General features: G+C 54.3%; 1 long non-coding RNA gene across 7 annotated transcripts in view; it reads left to right on the plus strand.

The window, feature by feature from the left end:
- The first annotated feature begins 3,699 nt into the window (after positions 1–3,699).
- Positions 3,700–6,011, plus strand: part of LOC127928491 (uncharacterized) — a 3,463-nt gene continuing 1,151 nt past the window's right edge. For 2 of the 7 annotated variants that reach the window (XR_008131296.1, XR_008131299.1), the window contains exons 1-4: positions 3,700–3,758; positions 3,823–3,950; positions 4,016–4,207; positions 6,008–6,011. The exon at positions 6,008–6,011 is cut by the window's right edge. This is a non-coding gene — a long non-coding RNA (uncharacterized LOC127928491). Of the gene's footprint in view, positions 3,759–3,822; positions 3,951–4,015; positions 4,208–5,751; positions 5,855–5,879; positions 5,983–6,007 lie in introns of those variants that run through there. The other 5 variants (XR_008131294.1, XR_008131295.1, XR_008131298.1 and 2 more) reach the window with 5 other exon arrangements.

Genomic DNA, 6,011 nt, shown 5'->3' on the forward strand with positions numbered 1-6,011 from the left:
CAACTGTAGTGCACTGTAGTATAACTGTAGTACATGTTAGTATAACTGTAGTACACGGTAGTATAACTGTAGTACACTGTAGTATAAACATAGTACACTGTAGTATAACTGTAGTACACTGTAGTATAACTGTAGTACACGGTAGTATAACTGTAGTACACTGTAGTATAAACATAGTACACTGTAGTATAACTGTAGTTACACGGTAGTATAACTGTAGTACACTGTAGTATAACTGCAGGTCGGGGGCACTGCAGGTCGGGGGCAGTATAACTGCAGGTCGGGGGCAGTATAACTGTCAGGTCGGGGCAGTATAACTGCAGGTCGGGGGCAGTATAACTAGGGGGCAGTAACAGGTCGGGGGCAGTATAACTGCAGGTCGGGGGCAGTATAACTGCAGGTCTGCAGGGGGGCAGTATAACTGCAGGTCGGGGGCAGTATAACTGCAGGTCAGGGGGCAGTATAACTGCAGGTCGGGGCAGTATAACTGCAGGTCGGGGGGCAGTATAACTGCAGGTCGGGGCAGTATAACTGCAGGTCTGGGGGGGCAGTATAACTGCAGGTCGGGGGCAGTATAACTGCAGGTCGGGGGCAGTATAACTGCAGGTCGGGGGCAGTATAACTGCAGGTCGGGGGCAGGGGGCAGTATAACTGCAGGTCGGGGGCAGTATAACTGCAGGTCGGGGGCAGTATAACTGCAGGTCGGGGGCAGTATAACTGCAGGTCGGGGGCAGTATAACTGCAGGTCGGGGGCAGGGGGCAGTATAACTGCAGGTCGGGGGCAGTATAACTGCAGGTCGGGGGCAGTATAACTGCAGGTCGGGGGCAGTATAACTGCACTGCAGGTCGGGGGCAGTATAACTGCAGGTCAGGGGCAGTATAACTGCAGGTCGGGGCAGTATAACTGCAGTATAACTGCAGGTCGGGGGCAGTATAACTGCAGGTCAGGCAGTATCTGCAGGGGGCAGTATAACTGCAGGTCTGGGGCAGGCAGGTCGGGGGCAGTATAACTGCAGGTCGGGGGCAGGGGGCAGTATAACTGCAGGTCGGGGGCAGTATAACTGCAGGTCGGGGGCAGTATAACTGCAGGTCGGGGGCAGTATAACTGCAGGTCGGGGGCAGTATAACTGCAGGTCGGGGGCAGTATAACTGCAGGTCGGGGGCAGTATAACTGCAGGTCGGGGGCAGTATAACTGCAGGTCGGGGGCAGGGGGCAGTATAACTGCAGGTCGGGGGCAGTATAACTGCAGGTCGGGGCAGTATAACTGCAGGTCGGGGGCAGTATAACTGGTCTGGGGCAGTATAACTGCAGGGGGGGCAGTATAACTGCAGGTCGGGGGCAGTATAACTGCAGGTATAACTGCAGGTCGGGGGCAGTATAACTGCAGGTCGGGGGCAGTATAACTGCAGGTCGGGGGCAGTATAACTGCAGGTCGGGGGGCAGTATATAACTGCAGGTCGGGGGCAGTATAACTGCAGGTCGGGGGCAGGGGGCAGTATAACTGCAGGTCGGGGGCAGTATAACTGCAGGTCGGGGGCAGGATAACTGCAGGTCGGGGCAGTCTGGGGCAGTATAACTGCAGGTCTGGGGCAGTATAACTGCAGGTCTGCAGGGGGCAGTATAACAGGTGCAGGTATCTGCAGGTCGGGGCAGGTCTGGGGCAGTATTACTGCAGGTCGGGGGCAGGGGGCAGTATAACTGCAGGCAGTATAACTGCAGGTCGGGGGCAGTATAACTGCAGGTCAGGGGGGCAGTATAACTGCAGGTCTGGGGGCAGTATAACTGCAGCAGTATAACTGCAGGGGGGCAGTATAACTGCAGGTCGGGGGCAGTATAACTGGTCTGGGGCAGTATAACTGCAGGTCGGGGGCAGTATAACAGGGGGGGCACTGGTCTGGGGCAGTATAACTGCAGGTCTGGGGCAGTATAACTGCAGGTCGGGGGCAGTATAACTGCAGGTCGGGGGCAGTATAACTGCAGGTCTGGGGCAGTATAACTGCAGGTCTGGGGCAGTATAACTGCAGGTCTGGGGCAGTATAACTGCAGGTCGGGGGCAGTATAACTGCAGGTCGGGGGCAGTATAACTGCAGGTCGGGGGCAGTATAACTGCAGGTCGGGGGCAGTATAACTGCAGGTCTGGGGCAGTATAACTGCAGGTCTGGGGCAGTATAACTGCAGGTCTGGGGCAGTATAACTGCAGGTCGGGGGCAGTATAACTGCAGGGGGCAGTATAACTGCAGGTCTGGGGCAGTATAACTGCAGGTCTGGGGCAGTATAACTGCAGGTCGGGGGCAGTATAACTGCAGGTCGGGGGCAGTATAACTGCAGGTCTGGGGGCAGGTATAACTGCAGGCAGGTCAGGTCGGGGGGCAGTATAACTGCAGGTCTGGGGCAGTATAACTGCAGGTCGGGGCAGTATAACTGCAGGTCTGGGGCAGTATAACTGCAGGTCGGGGGCAGTATAACTGCAGGTCGGGGGCAGTATAACTGCAGGTCGGGGGGCAGTCGGGGCAGTATAACTGCAGGTCAGGGGGGCAGGCAGTATAACTGCAGGTCGGGGGGGTCTGGGGCAGTATAACTGCAGGTCTGGGGCAGTATAACTGCAGGCAGTATCTGCAGGGGGCAGTATAACTGCAGGTCTGGGGCAGTATAACTGCAGGTCGGGGGCAGTATAACTGCAGGTCGGGGGCAGTATAACTGCAGGTCGGGGGCAGTATAACTGCAGGTCGGGGGCAGTATAACTGCAGGTCTGGGGCAGTATAACTGCAGGTCTGGGGCAGTATAACTGCAGGTCGGGGGCAGTATAACTGCAGGTCGGGGGCAGTATAACTGCAGGTCTGGGGCAGTATAACTGCAGGTCTGGGGCAGTATAACTGCAGGTCTGGGGCAGTATAACTGCAGGTCGGGGGCAGTATAACTGCAGGTCTGGGGCAGTATAACTGCAGGTCGGGGGCAGTATAACTGCAGGTCGGGGGCAGTATAACTGCAGGTCAGGCAGTATAACTGCAGGTTGGGCAGTATAACTTACTGAGTCAGTATAACAGGTCTGGGGCAGTATAACTGCAGGTCGGTCAGGCAGTATAACTGCAGGTCCCTGACTGCAGGTCCAGTTTAGGTTGAAGACACTGCAGGTTCAGGTCTGGGCAGTAAGACTGCAGGTCGGGGCAGTATTTGGTCTGAGGCATTGAAGTATAACTGCACCCTGACTGAGGTCGGGGCCTATATTGAAGACAGGACAGGTTCCCAAAGAGCACCCGGTCAGTTTACGCTGCACTCACTGCAGGTCCTGACCCCTTATTGAAGACAGACAGGTTATAAGAGCACCCGGTCAGTTTACGCTGACTCACCCTGACCCCTTATTGAAGACAGACAGGTTCCCAAAGAGCACCCAGTCAGTTTACGCTGACTCACCCTGACCCCTTATTGAAGACAGACAGGTTCCCAAAGAGCACCCAGTCAGTTTACGCTGACTCACCCTGACCCCTTATTGAAGACAGACAGGTTCCCAAAGAGCACCCAGTCAGTTTACGCTGACTCACCCTGACCCCTTATTGAAGACAGACAGGTTCCCAAAGAGCACCCAGTCAGTTTACGCTGACTCACCCTGACCCCTTATTGAAGACAGACAGGTTCCCAAAGAGCACCCAGTCAGTTTACGCTGACTCACCCTGACCCCTTATTGAAGACAGACAGGTTCCCAAAGAGCACCCAGTCAGTTTACGCTGACTCACCCTGACCCCTTATTGAAGACAGGCAGGTTCCCAAAGAGCACCCAGTCAGTTTACGCTGACTCACCCTGACCCCTTATTGAAGACAGACAGGTTCCCAAAGAGCACCCAGTCAGTTTACGCTGACTCACCCTGACCCCTTATTGAAGACAGGCAGGTTCCCAAAGAGCACCCAGTCAGTTTACGCTGACTCACCCTGACCCCTTATTGAAGACAGGCAGGTTCCCAAAGAGCACCCAGTCAGTTTACGCTGACTCACCCTGACCCCCTTATTGAAGACAGGCAGGTTCCCAAAGAGCACCCAGTCAGTTTACGCTGACTCACCCTGACCCCTTATTGAAGACAGGCAGGTTCCCAAAGAGCACCCAGTCAGTTTACGCTGACTCACCCTGACCCCTTATTGAAGACAGGCAGGTTCCCAAAGAGCACCCAGTCAGTTTACGCTGACTCACCCTGACCCCTTATTGAAGACAGGCAGGTTCCCAAAGAGCACCCAGTCAGTTTACGCTGACTCACCCTGACCCCTTATTGAAGACAGACAGGTTCCCAAAGAGCACCCAGTCAGTTTACGCTGACTCACCCTGACCCCTTATTGAAGACAGCAGGTTCCCAAAGAGCACCCAGTCAGTTTACGCTGACTCACCCTGACCCCCTTATTGAAGACAGACAGGTTCCCAAAGAGCACCCAGTCAGTTTACGCTGACTCACCCTGACCCCTTATTGAAGACAGACAGGTTCCCAAAGAGCACCCAGTCAGTTTACGCTGACTCACCCTGACCCCTTATTGAAGACAGACAGGTTCCCAAAGAGCACCCAGTCAGTTTACGCTGACTCACCCTGACCCCTTATTGAAGACAGACAGGTTCCCAAAGAGCACCCAGTCAGTTTACGCTGACTCACCCTGACCCCTTATTGAAGACAGACAGGTTCCCAAAGAGCACCCAGTCAGTTTACGCTGACTCACCCTGACCCCTTATTGAAGACAGACAGGTTCCCAAAGAGCACCCAGTCAGTTTACGCTGACTCACCCTGACCCCTTATTGAAGACAGACAGGTTCCCAAAGAGCACCCAGTCTGTTTACGCTGACTCACCCTGACCCCTTATTGAAGACAGACAGGTTCCCAAAGAGCACCCAGTCTGTTTACGCTGACTCACCCTGACCCCTTATTGAAGACAGACAGGTTCCCAAAGAGCACCCAGTCAGTTTACGCTGACTCACCCTGACCCCCTTATTGAAGACAGACAGGTTCCCAAAGAGCACCCAGTCAGTTTACGCTGACTCACCCTGACCCCTTATTGAAGACAGACAGGTTCCCAAAGAGCACCCAGTCAGTTTACGCTGACTCACCCTGACCCCCTTATTGAAGACAGACAGGTTCCCAAAGAGCACCCAGTCAGTTTACGCTGACTCACCCTGACCCCCTTATTGAAGACAGACAGGTTCCCAAAGAGCACCCGGTCAGTTTACGCTGACTCACCCTGACCCCCTTTTATTGAAGACAGGCAGGTTCCCAAAGAGCACCCAGTCAGTTTACGCTGACTCACCCTGACCCCTTATTGAAGACAGGCAGGTTCCCAAAGAGCACCCGGTCAGTTTACGCTGACTCACCCTGACCCCTTATTGAAGACAGACAGGTTCCCAAAGAGCACCCAGTCAGTTTACGCTGACTCACCCTGACCCCCTTATTGAAGACAGACAGGTTCCCAAAGAGCACCCGGTCAGTTTACGCTGACTCACCCTGACCCCCTTATTGAAGACAGACAGGTTCCCAAAGAGCACCCAGTCAGTTTACGCTGACTCACCCTGACCCCTTATTGAAGACAGACAGGTTCCCAAAGAGCACCCAGTCAGTTTACGCTGACTCACCCTGACCCCTTATTGAAGACAGACAGGTTCCCAAAGAGCACCCAGTCAGTTTACGCTGACTCACCCTGACCCCTTATTGAAGACAGACAGGTTCCCAAAGAGCACCCAGTCAGTTTACGCTGACTCACCCTGACCCCTTATTGAAGACAGACAGGTTCCCAAAGAGCACCCAGTCAGTTTACGCTGACTCACCCTGACCCCTTATTGAAGACAGGCAGGTTCCCAAAGAGCACCCAGTCAGTTTACGCTGACTCACCCTGACCCCTTATTGAAGACAGACAGGTTCCCAAAGAGCACCCAGTCAGTTTACGCTGACTCACCCTGACCCCTTATTGAAGACAGGCAGGTTCCCAAAGAGCACCCAGTCAGTTTACGCTGACTCACCCTGACCCCTTATTGAAGACAGACAGGTTC

Source organism: Oncorhynchus keta, unplaced genomic scaffold, assembly GCF_023373465.1.
Source record: "Oncorhynchus keta strain PuntledgeMale-10-30-2019 unplaced genomic scaffold, Oket_V2 Un_scaffold_28172_pilon_pilon, whole genome shotgun sequence".
Taxonomy (NCBI): domain Eukaryota; kingdom Metazoa; phylum Chordata; class Actinopteri; order Salmoniformes; family Salmonidae; genus Oncorhynchus; species Oncorhynchus keta.